The sequence below is a fragment of the Equus caballus genome, chromosome 1, assembly GCF_041296265.1.
Source record: "Equus caballus isolate H_3958 breed thoroughbred chromosome 1, TB-T2T, whole genome shotgun sequence".
Classification (NCBI taxonomy): Eukaryota; Metazoa; Chordata; class Mammalia; order Perissodactyla; family Equidae; genus Equus; species Equus caballus.
In genome coordinates, this window is record NC_091684.1 from 83062666 (window position 1) to 83082343 (window position 19678).

Consider the following 19678-nt stretch of genomic DNA (forward strand, 5'->3'; position numbering starts at 1 on the left):
GGGATGCCGCCTCAATGTGGCCTGACGAGCCATGCCATGTCCGCGCCCAGGATCCGTCAGAAGCAGCGAAACCCTGGGCTGCTGAAGCAGAGCATGCAAACTTAACTACTCGGCCATGGGGCCGGCCCAAGATGCCACTTTGGAGTGAGGCATAGAGCAAGAAAGGGTTTCACAGCAGGGTCAGTCTGTTGTCCTTCATCCAATGTGTGAGCATTCTCAGTGGTAGAACATGACACTATGTGGAGCTTCTGGCAAGCTGAGAAAAGCCACAGTGAAGACCTCTAGGATACTGGGCCAAAGCCATGACATCCGCAGCAAAGAACTTCACATTGTTTGAAAAGTAGCTGTTATGTGACTATGGGTAATCTGTGACTATGTGATTAGAGCTTCCCATCACGTGGGTTACTGTCAGATCCACCAAGTCATGAAACAGGTAAGGAGATAACAGCGCTTGTTGTACAACAGAAATGCTACTTTGGGAATTGGATGTAAGCAGACCCAGACAACTCAGAAATTTGTAATACAAACAGGTGACCCAGGGCACTTACCTCTGTTGTACACAAACCTCCACTGCAATTCACATCTAACACTCCATGGGAGTGTTCCCTGTGACCAACTGTCAGAGGAAAGATCCCAGGCCTGTTCCCTTCATGTTGGTGTCTTTCGTGGCCACTACAATTCCCCTCAGGATATCCCTGAAAGACAGTGGTGAGGGGGAAATCCTCCCAGTGAGTAGGGCTTTAAATCATACACTTGTTTATCATCTTTCTGGCAGGAAAAGTGATCTGAGGTAAAGATATACTCATACTATTGAAGATTGGGAAGTGGTTTGGCTGGCTGGGGCAAGATTCGAAGCCTGAAGCCAAGGAGGCTGGGAAAAAAGCACACAGTTGGAAATACAGTAGCAGGCACAAACAGTACAGATCTTTGAGTATTTTGTCAATGTCCATCAAAAAGCCGCTACCACAGAAGAGGCAATGGGCATTCAGGTAGACAGAATCATTCATCCAGTGTATGTCAGCCTCAGCCCCATGAGCCCACGAATGGAGTAGCCCTTATATCTGGGATGGAGACTATTCATGAGCTTGACAGCATGGGTTTTCTCTCACCAATGCTGATCAAGATACTGCTAAATATCTGACTTTCAGAAGTAGAGATCAATGCAGAGCACTCAATATAGTACAATTTCTCACAGATATCAACCAGATTCTTTTTTTTGGCAGGTTGATTTCACTGGAGTCCTTCCATCCTGGAAATGCAGTGGTTTTCCTATTTGGGATTCAAACGTAATCTGGTTATGGGTTTTCTTTTCATGCCCTGGGTGCCTCTATGTCTAATGTCATTCCCACATCATGCGGGGGAAGGGTGGATATCCAGGCTGACAGCAGGGAAATAATGTGGAATGACTTGTAGAGTAGGCAACCCACGTCAGCTCCAATGTCCTAGTATTAGTTCCAAGGCAACCCAGTAAAAATTAGGAAAACAAAAGAAAATGTACTATATGCATTACATAACTACAATGTAAAATAAAGATAAACAAAATTTGGCAGTTGTATAGTTTTGATGTTTTGCACATTTATACATAACAAGCCATCCCATTGAAAAATAAGAGGAGTATGAAAGATCAGTTTAGTTGTTTTAAACAGTACTACTTTTCATTCTATAAACTTCGAGGTATAACACAGTTTACAGCTTTCTTTCACAAAACTCGTTTTGTCGTGTTAACAATTGTATCCTACCTTTGCATATTTTATGTAAATTTTGATTTACATGAACTGAATAAATGAAGAGACATTCCATGTCCACAGATTAAAAGAGTGAATATTGTTATGATGGTAATTCTCCCCAAATTGAACTGCAGATTAAACACAATCCATATCAAAATCTCCCCTGGATTTTTGTGAAAACTGACAGCTGATTTTAAATTTATATGCAAAGGCAAAGGATCTAGAATAGCCAAAACAATCTTGAAAAAGAAAAACTTCGGAAGACTTATACTACCTGATTTCAAAATGTACTATAATACTACCGTAATCAATACAGTGTGGTACTGGCCTAAGTACAAGCATATGGATCAACGGAACTTAATTGAGAGTCCACAAATAAACTCTTATCACACAGAATGCTATGTGTCAATGATCAACTGGCTTTTGACAAAAGTGCCAAGACAACTCAAGGGGAAATTACGTTTTGTGCTAAAACAAATTGGATGTGCACAATTAGTGCTGGGACAACTGTAAACTTGCACAAAAATGAACTTAGACTCTTACCTACCACAATAAACAAAAATTAAAGAAAACAGATCAAAGACCTACATATGAGAACTTGAAGTGTAAAAAGTATAGAGGAAAATATAGGAACAAAATCTTTGTGACCTTTGCAAAGAGTTCTTAGACAAGATACCAAAGGCACAATCCACACAAGAAGAAAAATGATAATCTGGATTTCATTAAAATTAAAAGCTACTGCACTTCAAAGGGTAGCATTAAGACAATAAAAAGACAAGCCACAGATTGGGGAAAAATATTTGAAATCATATTTATGATAAGAGACTTGTAACCAGAATATATAAAGACTTACAACTCAATAATAGCACAAACAACTCAATTCAAAAAATGCACAAAAGATGTGATTGAGACATTTCACCAAAGATGATACACAAATGGCTAACCAGCACATGCAAAGGTACCAAACATCATTAGTCATTGGGGAAATGCAAATTAAAACTATGAGATACCACTTCACACTCACTAGAATGGCTATTATAAAAACAGACAATATCAAATGATAGTGAGGATATGGAGAAACTGAAACTCCACAACATGAATGAACCTAAAAAAATGATTTTGTTAAATATAAGTTAGACATAAATGACTATATATTTATATGAAACATCCAGAAAAGACATAGTATTTATAGAGACAGAAAGCAGATCAATGGTTGGCTGAAGGTGGAGTGGAGACTGACAGCATATTGACTCAAGGGATTGCTTTTGGGTGACGGAAATGTCCTAAAATTGGACTTCAGTGATGTTTGCATAACTCTGAAAATTTACTAAAAATCATTGAATTGTACACAGAGTGAGTGAATGTTGTAGTATGTAAACTAAACCTCAATAAAGCTGTTAAAAAAAAGCCAATGGAAGTTGCTTCTAGCAACAATGCCCTCTCTACAGATTAATTTTTCAGACTCTATATGCATACTGTTAGGTGGAGGGAGCAAACATTTCAGAGAGGACTCAAAGGTAGGTGTCTGCTAAATATTGATGTCAGTTATAATGGGGTTTTATGGTCATCCAAAAAGACAAGCCACTTTGAGAAGAGTGTTCTTTTTTGATGTCACCTTCTCGGTACTTGCAAGGGACAGGGCAATAAAGATCTCTTTCTCTCTCAGATAAGATGTAAATATAATTGCAGAACACCAGGTAATTTATTAGATTATGCATTCCTCGCACTAGAGCATCAAGAGTGGAAAATCCAAAAACCCATCCAAGTACACAAAGCCTCTCCCTGATTCCTTTAAAGTTTCTTCTAACAAAACCTGAAAATACTTTTTGGGTAAATGTCAAATGTATACATCCCTTTCAGAATTTTATTAGGCGATAAGCATGGGGCAGCTCAAACAAACCAGGATTCTCAAACATCAGCTGTGTCAAGTTAGAAGCCTACAGGAACAGGCTTTCAGCCTGTATTCATCTCTTTACAGGTGGATGTTGACAAATTTTATGCAGATGGTGAAAGGAGTTATACACTTCTGAATAAACAAATGTTTGCTCTAGACCAGAACAAAGAAAAATTCCTCAGCTTAATTTACTAAGAATACCTGAAGTTTTAGGATAGACACCTCAGCATTTAGTAGCAGGTAGTGAGTGAATGGACCACAAGCTTTATGTTTTCTTTCTATTGTGCTTAAAATCTACCTTGAATAACAGAAGAAGTTTGGAAGGCAGATGTGTGAAGTGTATTCGGGTATCATTAACTGTCTCTCCTTCAGAGACCTCTTGAAAACGTACAGTATAAGTTAGAGTCCAATTCCCATCTTGGGCCTGAAAAGTGGCGTAAGCATTTGTTTGTCTTGTACTTTGTTGTTTCTTTCCATACAATGTCGGTGTTACGTTAAAAGTGAATGCACTGATACAAGAATTTGAGTAAATGTCTAGCACAGATTTAGCACAATATCAGTTTCAGGAATATGCATGCCTGTCTCTTCTGCATGGGACTGCTTGTTTTTCATACACTAATTGAAGAGGTGGAGATCAGCCTCTGTCAGAGTTCTCTGCTGAACTTGAAACAGCTACCCCACCAATGGAGGTAAGACAGATGGATTTCAATGGGATGTTGTCATTATGAAAAGCATATAGCCTTCCCCAAGTAACTAAAAGAGTAACAAAAGACAAGCAACAAACAACCATATGAATGAAAATAAATTTTACAAATGCAACAAACATTTTCAGTCCTTTAAATGAAACAAATAACAAGGACAACAAAAGGATGATGGGTGCATGTCAAAAGGGCACAGGAACCAACCTGAAAGACTCTGTTGGTCTCCACGAGACTTGCCCCCGTGCCACAGATTTGCCTGGTAAGGCCACAGCAAGCACAGATGGACTGAGACTGCTTATTGCTCACCCAGATAGCACACTGCAAGATCAGCGTGGTGTCAGCTGCCTGCATCTCCTCTCCCAAAGGATGATACCAAAACAAATGGGGCCACATGATGGGCAGCTTGAGTGGGTGGGGTACTGGCTTGTGAGGAGCCAATTCTAGACTGTAGCTAAGTGGTTTTATAGCCTGCAGCTCTACCTAAGGGAGAAGGGGACAAGGTGCAAAGTCCCATAACCACCTGGAACCAGAGGCAGATGAGAAACTGTCTCATGGCAGCCTCCCAAAAGACAGAAGGTAGATGAGAAGCAGCCTTGTGACAGCTCCCCACAAAATGCATTAGCCAAGATATAGGTGAGCCTGCAGCTGAGCCAGGCCTACGTGGCCTACATGGAGATGTGCAAGATTTCTGGAGTGCTATGGTGGAGATGTTTCCCTATAAGCTCCCAATGGCCAAAGCTGGAACTATTTTAAAACAAAAGGAATAACCCCCAAAATAAAGTAAATATCCATGAGGCCACACTGATATAAATGATTGAATAAATAAATAAATGAGAAGGACTAAATCTTCTTTTGGAAGATTCCAAATAATATATGTAGGTACTCCTCTCTCCAGGAGGTGGAGCTTAATTCCCCACCCCTAGAGTGTGGGCTGGACTTACTGACTCACTTCCAAAGAACAGAACAGAGTATGGAAAGGGAAACACAGTAGCTTTATAGAGAAATCAAGCAGACACCACCATAGCTATGGGATCAAGGTTAACATCACCAGTGATTAGTCATGTTGCTATCATGTACACTCTCATATGATGCAACGAGGGAGCCTCATCTCTGTGGTATTCTTCCCCTAAAATTCATCATCCCAGCATAATTATGAGAAAACATGACACATTCTAGAAAATATTTGACAAGTATTCTCCCTAAGTGTCGAAGTCATGAAAAAGAAGGAAAGACTGAAAAACTGTCACAGACCAAAGACCAAGGAAATATAACAATGAAATGCAATGTGGTATCCTAGACTGGATCCTAGAACATTAACAGACCATTAATGGAAACTCATGAAATCCAAATAAAGCCTTTAGTTAATGGTATTGCATGAATGTCAGTATCTTAGTTTTGACATACTCCCCAAGGTTGTGTAAGATGATAGCATTAAAGTGGGTGATAGTCTTTGGACTCTCTTTGCAACATTTCTCTAAGTTTGAAATTATTCCAAAATAAAAATTTCATTTAAAAAAGCAGATGGAAGCATAAACCTCTTCATTAAAGATATGATTCAACAGCAATGGCCAATACTATCTAACTAAGCCAGCAAATGTTGGAGAAAGGGTATTAAGTATAATATTTTAAATTTGCCAAATATAATTAATATATAGTGTGTTGAAAGGTATTAAGGCAAACAGATGTGGAAAACTCAGTGGGAATAATTCTTATTACACTAAGAGTACATTATATACCCACTTATTCTGGAATCACATATGCAAATACAATATATATTTCATTACTGTGATGAAGCATATGCATACATCATTTCAGAGGCTGCTTATATACGTTTAATTCTATTGTCTTGTTCATTTAACTCATTCAAATTTTAAAGTGTTTCCTGTTTTTCAGTGAATATATGTGGGTACCCATACACATATCAGAATATTGGCTTATATTCTATACAATATTTCACATTATATCTGATATTAAACCCGTGATGATATATTATTTCTTTGTAATATATTTTTCCATGTTAAGATTCTGCTAAATGGATTCTCTGATGTATAATTTTTTGAAATCTTGTCAAACACTAAAACATACTCAAACTGTCCACAAAGTTTCAATCATAGACCAATAATTTGATGTACAATTAGCTTTGGCTGCTTACAGAAGGGCTTTTTTTTCCACATTTGTTGCGTTATTATAATTCTTTGATGCTCAGTGTTGTATCTTATCAGTTTTTTGACATACAATGAGTTTGATTTATGGATTTGATTTTTGGGTTTTTAATATTTAAAATATTTAAAGACTTTTTCTCTCATGTGCTATCTGATGTGCCATGGAGTTTGCCTTCCAGCAAAAAAGACTTCTTACATTCATGATACTCATAGTCCTTCCTTCCTTTTTGAATTCTCTGGCATTTAGTAAGGACCAAATTGGGGCAGAATGAGGTATCACATTTATCATATTGACAGGGCTTCTGCCCTGTGTGTGTTCTGCAATGTTCATTAAGATTTGTGACTGTAAGTTTTCCCACAGTCAGTACATTCACAGGATTTCTCTCCTGTGGGTGTTCTCTGATGTGCTTTGAGATTTGAATTGCTGCTGAAGGATTTCCCACATTCAGTACATTCATAGGGTTTCTCCCCAGTATGTGTTCTCTGATGCTCAATGAGGGAAGACTTGTGGCCAAATGTTTTCCCACATTCTGTACATTCATAAGGTTTCTCCCGTGTGTTTTATCTGATGTGCCGTGAGGTGTGAATTACCACTGAAGGTTTTCCCACATTGGATACATTCATAAGGTTTCTCCCCAGTGTGTATTCTCTGATGCAAAGTCAGTTTTGACTTTACATGGAAGGATTTCCCACATTCGGCTCACGCATAGGCTTTCTCCCCTGTGTGTGTTCTCTGATGTTCAGTGAGTGTTGACTTGCAGCTAAAGGTTATCCCACATTTGGTACACTGATAAGGTTTCTCTCCTGTATGTGTTCTCTGATGCACAGTAAGTTTTGATTTTACATAGAAGGTTTTCCCACATTTAATACCCTCATGGGGTTTCTCCCTTGGGTGTATTCTCTCAAGCACAGTAAATGTTGACTTCACACAGAAAGTTTTCCCACATTCAGAACACTCATAGGGTTGTTCCCCTCTGTGTATTCTCTGATGCCTAGTGAGGCGTGTCTTGTTGCAAAAGGCTTTGCCACACTGATTACATTCATAGGCTTTCTTTCCTGTGTGATTTCTCTGAACATGAATGAAGTGAGACTTCTTGTGTAAGGCCTTCCTACACTCAGTAAACTCATAAAGTTTCTCCACTGTGTCAATTCTCTCATATTTAAAATTTGAAATCTGAAGTGCTTGTTTACATTCATTATATTCATTGGGTCTCTTTCTTATATGAGCTCTCTGAGGTTCAGTGGGCTGTGATGTCTGGATTACAGCATTCACACTTTGAGGATACTCATGGAGTGTCTCCTTTGATTGATTTCTTTGATGTACAATAATGGTTGATGAGTAACCAAAGGCCTTCCCAAATGAATCATACTCAAAGGGCTTCTCTCCTGTATGTGCAGTCTGATTTAACATTTTTGAGACTGTGCAGGATTGCCCACATTCATTGCTTTCATAGGGCTTATTTTTTATATGAATTCTCTCACATATACTGACAAGTGACTTTTGGATCAAAGTGCTTTCATATTCATTACATTCAAAGGGATTTTTCCTAGCATGGGATCTCTTTTGGCTACCAGAGTCTGCCATGTACAAGTCTTTACCAGACTCATGAAATCCACAGCATAGCTCCAAAGTGTGAAGTTGAATAAGTGATCCATTATGACAGATACCCTTCCCATTTTGATTATATTCATTAATTTCAGCAGACATTTCTTCATGCTTAGTATTGAAAAGTGACTTCCTACATATATTACATACATCAGTCATCTTTCTTACACAGTTTCTATTAGTAATCATTAATTCTGAAATATATTTCAAACTTTTCTCACATGACTCACATTTATACTGTACTTTTCTTGAACCTACAGAATTCATAACCACATGAAATGCTTTTCCACATGAAGTATTTTTCTCATTAACTAGTATTTTGTTTTTGATTAATGTAAGCTGCTTGGACTGTTGGTCTTGGATATTCTGGCCTCTCTAGACTTTTTCTAGAAGAGAGGAAAATTAATCACATCTGATGAATCATATATTGGTTATGAATTGGTTCTATAATTGTACTTAAATGTGGTTAAGTTTTGGCTTTAGTCCTAGTCTTCCAGAAAGAAAATGCAAATTCCTCTTAATTGGTTGTCTTCTATCTATCAATCAATCTATTTATCTATGAGAAAGAAGTTTTTGTAGTGCTAAAAAGGGGGAGAAAACAGGTAATAAATACAAGTACCCTTGGTATTCTCCAAATGAGACCTTTAATACTGGGTAAGAAATAAGTAGATAAAGTCGTGATCCTTGCATCAGGATCAAACTAATAGTTTTATTTTGAATGCCAAGATAGTCATTTTAGTCTGAGTTAATACTAAACCTATGCTAATCATGAATTCTCATTTTTTTCCCTTTCAATATTTTAACTTACCTTCTTGTGCAAAGAAATCTTGCTGCTGCAATAATCTTATTTCTCAACTCAGTTTTACATCTTAGTTCACACATCTCTGGGCTCTATTAATTTTAGGAGGGCAGAAAAAGTTTTCTTTCTCAACTGGCTCCTCCATCAATCAATTAGATAATCACTGAATAGTTCTGTTACACATTAACATTAGGTAGAGAAAAAAGACACTCATCTAGCAGAATTACAAGCAAGGTGAGAAAAAGAAACCTCATGAATCAACATATGTAATTTTTGGTAGAACCTGTAAATGCAAATGAAAAAACAAGAAGGGAGAGAACAATAACAACATCTAACACTAATTAACACCTAACTGATTTAAGCCTCACAACCCTTTGAGAGGGGTTGTATTATTATCTCCATTTTACAATGAGGAAACTATGGCACATAAAGATTAAGTAACTTGTCTAAAGTCATATAGCTAGAGTCATAAAGATAGTTTTTTGAAAGTAATTAAAACTTGAGCTTAAAATTAAAGGTTTAAAGTTTCTGGGGAGGCAAAACACACTTTAATAAAAGATCGGGATATGTTTCAGGATATTTAAGAATGTGGATCAAATAGAATTTAACATGAATTTTGGGTGAATAGAGAAAAATAAAATTTAGATAGGCAACATGGGCCGTAATGATAGCAGAAAGAGAATTGTAAATTTTGGATACATATAAGTACAAATTTATCTTCGTAGGCTAATATCAAGATAAATAAGACAATTTGGGTCATCAAATTTGACAAATACAAATAAGAATTCAGATATGCAATAATATGGTTCTGGCTATGGTCAAAAGTTCATGATAACTGAGCACACTGAGGGAACTTAAGGCATAATAATAACAGACAACAGATACTGAGGTAAAATTTATGAGAGGATGGCAGAGACGGAAGCTTCAAGATGACTCCATCCTTGCAAACAGGAAGATAACAGAGCCCAATGTATAAAAGGGGAATATGGAAAGTGAGTAGACATTATAAAATGGAAAGTTAGTGACTTTAGTTTCTGATATTCTGAGAAGGAAGAAAGTGGTCTAGAAGGCAGAAGTGAAATGTACCAGAGATAAGAGGCAGCACAGAATAATTATAAAGAGCATAGTCTCTGGAGCCAGACTTCTTGGGTATGGAACCCAGATGCACCACTTATTAACTGGAGGACCATGGGCATATTACTTAATCTCACTGGACTTGTTTATCTGGAGAAATAGTAATAGCATCTGTATCATGGGGCTGTTGTGAGGAGCAGATGAATTAATATGTGTAAACTGCTTAGAAAGGTGCCTAGCACATTGTAGACTACAATGCAAGTGCTGATTATGCTGATTATGATATTGCTACTAATTCTGGAATCATGAACATAAAGAAAGCTTAAGCCTTGAATATGGATTAATCACTTAGAAACATCTGAGAAAAGAAGGTATAAAACAGTGCCTTTGTAGATATCTTAGATTGAGCAGAATGATTGTGTAAATCAAAATTTATTGATTTAATTAATATTTACTGTATGCCAACTACACAATAAGCACTGGTGTTGGGTGGTAAACTAGACAGACAACAGAAGGATAGGTAGTTAGGAAAGGTTAGATGGATCAAATTAGTTAGCGGGACCAAAAGTTTAGGTGTATTTTAGAAAGGATACTGGGCACTATCAAATAAAGCACAAAGGTACAGATGGCAGTTTATCAATTTGGGGGGGAAAAGGCTATGAAATCTTAACAGCAGGGGCAAAAGAGAAAATGGGTAATCTAGATACATAAAAATATGAGGCATTCGACCACAAAAGGAAAGGAATGAGTAGGTTAACTTGAATAAGCATGAAAATCACAACTGTATAGTTATTTCTAAAGGAGATATCTAAAAATGATAAAAATCAAAAGAAGTATGTGAAAATGGGAGTAAACTGGGCAAGTGAAAGTGCTACAGAAAGAGAGGAATAGTGAGGAAATAATTATTCAAGATGCAGTCACCAGGAGTTAGATGTGGCTAATGTCAGACTACAAAGTTTCTCTATAAACATCAAGCATAGAATGAGCACATGCTGTGAGGAAGGTGTTAATTTAAGTATTTTAGGAATGGTGGTCAGACGTCTTCAAATATTTACAAAGATATGAAGTCTCTAAAAAGAGATTCCCAAAAATGCCTCAAAGATCTTATACTGGATTGAATAATGTCCCCCTAAAATTCATGCCCACCCAGCATCTCAGAATGTGACCTTATTTGGAACTAGGGTCTTTGCAGATATAATTAGTTAGAATGAGAGCATACTGGATTAGGGCAGGCCCTAAATCCAATATGACAGGTGTCCTTTGACACACAAAGAAGAGGACACATAAAAGGAAGAAGGCCATGTGATGATGGACGCAGGAACTGGAGTAATACAGCTATGAGTCAAGGAATGCCAAGGATTGCTGGCAACTACCAGAAGTTTAGGGAGAGGCAGGAAGGATTCTCTTGTAGAGCCTTTGGAGGGAGTGTGGCCCTGCTGACACCTTCATTTTGTATTTCCAGCCTCCAGAACTATGAAAGAATAAATTTCTGTTGCTTTAAGCCACTCAGTTTGTGGTGCTTTGTTCCAGAAACCCCAGGAAACTAATACAGATGCCAAGCAACCCACTGTCTGCTTGAGATCTAATTTCCACTAGCTTCCATCTCTTTGGTACACAATAACTCACCTGGAAGGCTCTGGCTTGAGAACTCCACCCCTACTATCCATGGTTCTTCTCCTTGTTCCAACTGAGAGATCACATCTGGTTTGGTTATAAAACACCCTGTCAATAGGAAATGACACAGGACTCGTACCCAGACACTTGTGCTTCATGGTGTCTAAAGACTGTCATGCATGATGATAGTCCTTATTTCAAGCTTGGCAGAGTAGAACCTCTCACCAGAGATGAAGACACTGACATCCCTTCTGGAGCCCCAAAGCAATTAAGAATTTTTTAACTCAAACCCTTAACACTAAAAACAATTCAAGTTTTCCAAAGCTTGATGCATTCCATCAACTGAGAATGGAAATTCGCGCTCCGGGAAGTTACATGGGAAACTCTGTTTACCCACTGAGACCAGGTTATGTAGTTCTCCAGCATCACATCCCTACAGAGGATCCTCTGAGCCAAGTCCAGCCACTGCCACTCTGCCTGAGTGAAGTTGACTAACACATCCTTCAATAATACTAGTGCCTGAAACAGTACATTTTGTTTAATCTGAACTGTTAACAATTGGAGAATGTGGAAAAGACGGATAAGAAACAGATCTTACTACATGCATTAATAGAATTTACAAAACTTATATTTGACATATACAATATACCTTGTTTTCATTTTTATGGGAAAAAACAGATATTATATTAGAAATATCTTGTCACCATGCTGATTAATTACTTAATAAGAAAGGTTGTATTGAGCTCTCTACTCTGTACATGGAAATATTCCAGTTGCTGGGAAGAAAAATCAAGGTGCTTTAACATTGTTCTGGCTCTTGGTAAGTTTACATTCCGGTAGTAAAGCAGATACACAAACACCTATTTACAATAAGGTACCTTATTACAGGAGCTATCTTAGAAACATTCACAAGGTATTAAGTATAGTGTAGAACATAAAGGAGGGAAAAATTTGTTCCGTTCTGTGTTATTGGATGGGTGTTATGAGGCTGAAAATCTTTTGAGTAGCTGTATTATGCAAGAATGTGAACTAGTCTCCACATGATCAAATGCACAGAGGCATTTTAAAAGTGAAGTCCAGGAGAAAGCAACTAGCATAGTGTGTTAGACGAACAGGGTGAGGGGACATGGTAAGATAAAGTACTAAATAAGTATTCAGGGGCCAAAACAAGGAATAATTTTAGACCACTTCCTACAAATCAGTAGTCTCCAAACATCCTTTGATCACCACTCCATCATTTGAACTGATACTATTTGTACATATGTACTTATATATACTGATAATCCAAGCATTATTAATGAAGTTAACTGCTTTCTTAGTTTTAGATAAAAATATAATACAAATTCTAACATTTTCTTCAGAGACCTCGATGGATACTCTTGCACACCTCCTGGGATGTCCATCTTCCATTCCGGAGACCCCTGCTCCAGAAAATGTGAAACCAGCGATGAGATGTGAGTAAGCCCTGGCCTTACATAATTTCAGATTTGACATTCTAGAACAGTGGTTCTCGCCTCTGGCCGCACATCTGCATCACCTTAGAAGATATTAAACCAGACCTTATCATCTATTTTGTAAAAAATTGGAAAGTTGTCAAACTTACAGAAAGACTACAAAAATAAAACGTGTACAAAAAACACCCATATGCCCAGATTCACTTATTGTTAACATTTGACTCCATTTATTCTATCATTCACATGTCTTCTCTCTCCCTTTCTCTATATAAACACATATAAGCAAACACACACATTTTTTTTCTGTACCATTTGAAGAGAAGTTACATATATCCTAGCCCTTTACCCCTACATATTTCAGTGTGTATTTGCTAAGAATAGGGACATTCTTCTATATAACCGTGGTACAGTTATCAAATTCAGTACATTTAATACTGGCATGATACTTTTATCTAAATTACCCTTCCTATGCAGGTTTTGTTAGTTGACCCAATAGCCTCTTTTATAGCATCTTCCCTCCTTCCAGGTCAGACCCAGTCCAGGGTCAAGTATTGCATTTAGTTCTCATGTCTCTTTAGCCTCCCTTAATCTGGAACATTTCCACAGCTTTTGACTTTTATGACACTGGCATCTTTGAAAAATACAACTTCCCACACTTTCTAAAAAGTACAATGCTCATTTTCAGCTTGTCTGATGTTTTCTCATGGTTAGATTTAAGTTGTGATGTAGGCTGGAAAGCGCATTAGTGATGTTGTTTTCCTTCACAAGCATCCCATCTGCGGGCATATGCTATTATCTGTCCCTCAATGGAACACTAACTCTAATCACTGGGAAAAGGCTTGACCGATTTCTCCAGTGTCTACTTACTGCCTTTTTACCTCCCTTGGAACTAATAAGCAATCTGTGAGGAGACTTTAAGACTGTACAAATCCCCAATTTTCATCAGACTGTCCCCTAAATTTAGCATCAAATGTTAAATCTTGCTTGATGTGATCTTTACTAGAATAGGTGCAAAATGCTGCTTTTCTAGCTCCTGCACTCCCTCCACATTTACCAGTTGGTCCTTAGCAATCTAGCATAAGCAAGAAGCCTCCCTTCTACCTCATTTACTTATTATAAGTGTACACTGAAGAATTCCTGTTTTCTACAATGGTTTATAATTCATTACTGTACTTAGTTTGGTGTTCAAATTGTCCCATATTTGGCCAGTAGAAGCCCCTTCAAGCTGACGTGCCCCCATGATTACTTTACTTTCCTACTTTCTGGCACAACACGATGTTCCAAGCTTATCTTGTACCCATCTTGCCCCAGCCCCAGAATCAGCCACTTCTCCAAGGAGCCCTGGTTCCTTTCAGTGGGGAATGGTATTAGACACCAAGCTCCGGATGCTAAGTGTGTGCCACAATGCTGTTTTTTCATCCCTAACTTCTTAATTTGGATATTCAAACCTAAAGAAAAGTTGAAAAAAACATAAAATGAACACATGAATAATCATCACCTAAATCCTTTTTGCAATCTTTGCTTTATCTCTTTTTATATATAATTATACCTTTTGCTGAATCACCTGAAAGTTGCAGCAATCCTGAGACTTCATCCTTCTATATTTCAGCATGTATTTCCTAAGAATAAAGTCATATTCCCATACACCACATTCATACCTAAGGAAATTAATTCAATAATATTATATAATACACAATCCTTATTTAAATTCCTCAATTGTTTCAAAATAGTTCTCCAATTCAGAATTCAATCAAGTCTCACATATTGCATTTGGTTGTTACGCCTCTTTCATCTTCTCTAATCCAGAACAACAGTCTCCCTAACTTTTTTATTTGCTCTGATGTTTTTTAGAATTCAGGCCAGTTGTCTTGTAGAACATCTCATATTCTGGATTTGTCTACTTCCTTGTAATTAAATGCAGATCAATTTATCTTTTGGGCAAAAACACAACACAGGTGCTTTCACATACGTCTTATTACAACAGACGGGGGCACTAAACAACAGACTGTCCCTCTACTGGTGAAACTCAGGATGATCACTTGGTTAAGTGGTGGTCACCACTCTCTGCATTGCAAAGGCACATTTCCCCCTGTAATTGATAAGTAATCTGCAGGGAGTGGGAGGAAGCAATACTTTGAAACCATATAATTAATTATCTTGTTCAGCTTCACCTTTCAGTTAGTGGTTTTAGTATCAATGAATGATACTTGCCAAATCAATTATTACCCTAGGGCTTGGAAAATGGTGATTTTCTTAGTCTTATTTCTTCTGTATTTGCTAGCTGGTATTTTTCTATAAAGAAGAGCTTTTCCTTTCTTATGTATCTTTCTCTCTTCTGTATCACTATGGACTTATGGAGTTTTTGTGGGCATTGTGCAATAACCCACGATCAGTTATTCTTTTCGATGTTGAGCTGCCCCAGTTTGGTCAATGGTGGCCTTCTGTGTCCTCCTATCAAGTCTTTCAGTACATTCTTGTTTCTGGCATAAAATTATTTTCCGTAATTACTTTAGACTTTCCATGTTCCAGTTAGGTTTCTTTTAGTGGGGAGGGGTATTTGGCAACCAAGTTCTGGCCACCAGGTGTGCAACACATGGGTTACTGCTCCTAGGACCTTTCAGAAGCCAGAGCAGGAAAAAAAATTTTTTTAAAAATCATGAGTTCATACTGATTCCTCCAATTCAAACCCAATAACAATTTTCCCATTCCATACTTGTAATTTCCTTCTAACAGAACTCAGGTTCCCACAACTACATCAATATATTTACTCATTCAATTGATACAAAATAGTTTCAGAATTATAATACCAAGACCAGATCTACTAAGTAAAGTTAAAAATTTCTTTGTGGTTTTTAACTTATTTTTAAATAATTTTAGAGTTAGAGAAAAGTTGCAAAAATAGTACAGAGAGTTTTTATATACCCTTCACCCAGCTTCTCCTAATGTTAAGATCTTAATTAACAAAGTGTAACTATCAAAATTAAGAAATTAACAATGGTATGCTATTAACCAAACTATAGCCTTTATTCAGATGTTACCAATTTTTTCATTAATATCCTTTTTCTGTCCCAAGATCGAATCCAGGATTCCACACTCCAAACTGTGACAGTTCCTGTCTTTTCTTGTCTTCCATGACCTTGACACTTCCAAACAGCACTGGTCAGTTATTTTGTAGAAAGTCTCTTAGATTTATCTGATGCTTTCTCACGATTAGGTTGAGATGAGGCATTTCTGGCAAGAATACCAATTTTGTATCAGTACGTATCACAATGTCTTACGACCACAGACGTTAATGTTGATCACTTGGTTAAGGTGGTGTCTGCAGGATTTCTCTTCTGTGAACTTACTATCTTTCCATCTGTAATTAAATATTTTGGGGAGAAGATACTTTGAGACTATGCATATATCCTGTTCTCCTCAAACCTAATTTGAGCCTCCATTAAAGGATCTTTCCTGCAACAATGATTCCGATGGTGTTCTAGTGGTGATATTTCTATTTTCTTCATTCCTTCCATATTTATTCATTGGAATTCTTCTGTAGGGAAGAGCTGTCCCTTCTTGTCTATTTTAAAATAAGAATTGAATAAATAAATATCAGTACGGGTTTATGGATATTTATTTTATTCTATGGGCTATAAGTGAATACAATTGTTATTTATTTTCTTGCTCAAATTGTTCAAGCTTTGGCCACTTTTAAAACTTTTTTCAGGTTTCTCCTGTTTCCTTTCAACATGCACTCATCTTTTCTAGGGGCACTTCCTTACTTTCTGGCACCACAAGATGCACCAGGCTTATCTAGTAGTTTCCCTGTCCCAGCCATGCAACCAATCACTTTTCCAAGAAACCCTGGTTCCTTTTGCTGGAGAATGGCATTTAGAAACCATGATATGGGTGTTAAGTGTGCTTAGTGTTACAGGGGACTTATTGCTTCTAAGCCCTCTCTGTAGACACAGCTTGGAAATATTGTATGAATACTAACCCATGGATACCTAAACATCTGTATTTATTTCAGTATTCCTCTATCTATACATGTGTGTACGTATGTATATGCACATATATGTACTACATTCAAAATACATGTGTAACCGATCGCTTATGCCAAAATTACTGTAAGACTCTTGATTCCACTTTGCTTCCTCACATCTTTTCTCAACACTGAAACCAGTGATTCTCATAAGATATAGTTAGATCATGCCACCTTTTTGCTCTAAAGCTTTCAGTGGCTCCCACCTCACTCAAAGCAAAAGCCCAAATCCTTATAATGCACTCCACTGTGCCACACAAATTGAGTCCATTAACTCTAACCTCATTTCCTGCTACATTCCTCTTCACTCAGTCTGTTCCAGCTAAACCAGCCTCCTTGCTACTCCTTGAACATACCAGCATCTCTGCCCTAGATGTTCCCTCTGTGTAGTCTGAGTGCTTGACATTAAGCCTTTTGATTGTTGAGGCATCCATTTCAAAAGACCCATCTTGAAGAAACATACTGCCAGCAATATGACACAGCTACTAGCAAACCAACCACATAAGGAGTTAGGCCACCCCCACCCATGAAAGTCCCTCTTTCAGAAAGCCCTGGGTAACCTAGATAACTGACAGTTTCAGTGACCCTGCTGCTGCCTAATACCTGCTCTTATGCTTTAAATTAGCCAATAAAGAGCGAACCTCTGAAACCTTAGACACTTCACCCCCAGGCCCTAACAAAGGCGAGCCCCAGGTCCATTCTCTCTCTCTATTCACCACCTCATTGTGCCCGTGTGTATGCGGTGTACCTTCTAGGACTTGTGACTAATAAGTCTTGTTTCTCAAAGTTCCCTGATGGTTTGTGCTGAAGTGTGTCCTATAATCATAGCCAGAACCACAAGGGCCATTCTAGCCAAAACATTTGCTCTCACTGGAGAAATGTCTGTGAGGGCTCTCCACAAGTAATATGGGCCAGTCAATGCCTCAGGCATTCCCAGCCCATTCACCACTATCAGTAGGCTGGGACCAACACAACACTCTGGAATGCATTACTCTAGTGGTTCTCAAAGGATGGTCCCTGAACCAGAAGCATCAGCATTACATGGGAACTTGAAAGGTAAGGAAATTCTTGGGATCCATCCCAGGTCTACTGACTCAGGGAATCTGAGGGTGGGACCCACAATCTGTGTTTTAACAAGCCCTCCAGGTAATTCTGATGCTGTTAAAGTTTGACGACTATTGCCCCACGCCATCACTTCCTTACGGTTTTGTACTATGTCACCTCCTTGTGATTTCTACCCAGACTATACTATTTAATACTGTAACTCCACCTTTCCTGCAACTTCCCATGTGCCTTATCCTGCTTTATATTTCCATATTATCTTCTAACAATACATTATAATTTACTTGTTTATGATGTTTGTTGCCTTTTGCCCTCTATTCTAAAAGAACAGGGGTATTTTTAGTCAACGTTATTCACAGCTGGGGCTAGTGGTTGCTAGAGCTAGCCCATACCAGCCTGCTGATGTATACCTCTCCCACCAACTCCATGTTCAGTACTGTCAGGTTGGCAGCCTGAAACTGGCTGTGATGGGAGCACTGACACTACAGAAATGAGAAATCACTACAAATCAAGTTTGTTTTTCCCTAAAAGAACCAGCTGCTCAACATTTACCAGCACACCACTGACAGTGTCCCTCGTACATAAAACACTCCCTGGCAAAAAGCAATGCTCCATTAACAGTCACAGAACTAAGGGATGTGAGTTAATGAGCTGCTTTCCAGTGGGACTGCAGAATGGTACAACCACTGTTCAGGGCAATTTTACAATATCTATGAAATTACAAAATGGCCTAGCTTTGACCTTTTACTCAGCTATTCTAATTCTAGAAAATTTTTTCTAAAGATTCACACATATGAAATTATGTTTATATATGGTTACTCAATGAAACTCTGTCAGTAATAGCAAAAGACTGTAAACAAGTGCCCTTCGACAGAGAACTCATTAAATAATCTGTGACAAAGGCACACAATGGAAAACTGTGCAGCTGTAAGAAATGAGGAGCAAAAGTAATGAGGAGCAGAGTAAGGACTTTCAAACATTCTCTCCTCCATAAAAGAGATAAGAAAACTAGCACAAATTATAAGAATTAACCTTTTAAGAATTTTGGAAACTAATAAAAGGTTTGCAGAAATCCAGGAAGCATTTATTTAATAAACACTGCCAGTCAGCACTGTGCTGACATGAAGTTTGTGGCATTTTAACTATCTCTAGTCCCATCCTTTACTTGCCAGCTCCACAGGAGCCTTGAAAATGAACAGCTTGAAATCATGGTGAAAAGCAGCAGCTAGGCAGCCACCAGAGAGTACAGAAGAGGGTTGCAGCTCTTCCAAAGCCTCATTCTCAGAGAACCGTCAATATTTGCCTGTCTGGTGGTTCCTTGGAAGACTCTACTGTCTTTATTTAACCTGACTTGGAGCTTCCACAGTACAAGCAGCCTTTTCCTCTGGGGACATGCATGGAAAAGAATTAGAGGAAACTGATTAACTTCACAGCTGCCTGATGTGGTAGATAACAGCTGGAGCAAGCAATAGGCTAACTTAAAAGCTAAAAAGGAAAAGCAGGGAATGAGATATCCGTAAGAGCTTTGAAAACTTCAACATATTCCTGGGAATCTAGAAGG

The 19678-nt window shown here is 38.0% G+C and overlaps 1 long non-coding RNA gene and 1 pseudogene across 5 annotated transcripts in view; both read right to left on the reverse strand.

Annotated features, from left to right (window-relative positions):
- Positions 1-19678, reverse strand: part of LOC102148060 (uncharacterized) — a 57479-nt gene that overhangs the window by 14863 nt on the left and 22938 nt on the right. For 3 of the 5 annotated variants that reach the window (XR_011423665.1, XR_011423670.1, XR_011423668.1), the window contains exon 5: positions 12187-16593. The exons of the other annotated variants lie outside the window; for them this stretch is intronic. This is a non-coding gene — a long non-coding RNA (uncharacterized lncRNA). Of the gene's footprint in view, positions 1-12186; positions 16594-19678 lie in introns of those variants that run through there. 5 annotated transcript variants of the gene reach the window in all.
- On the reverse strand, positions 6625-8192 carry LOC100056197 (zinc finger protein 658B-like; annotated as a pseudogene).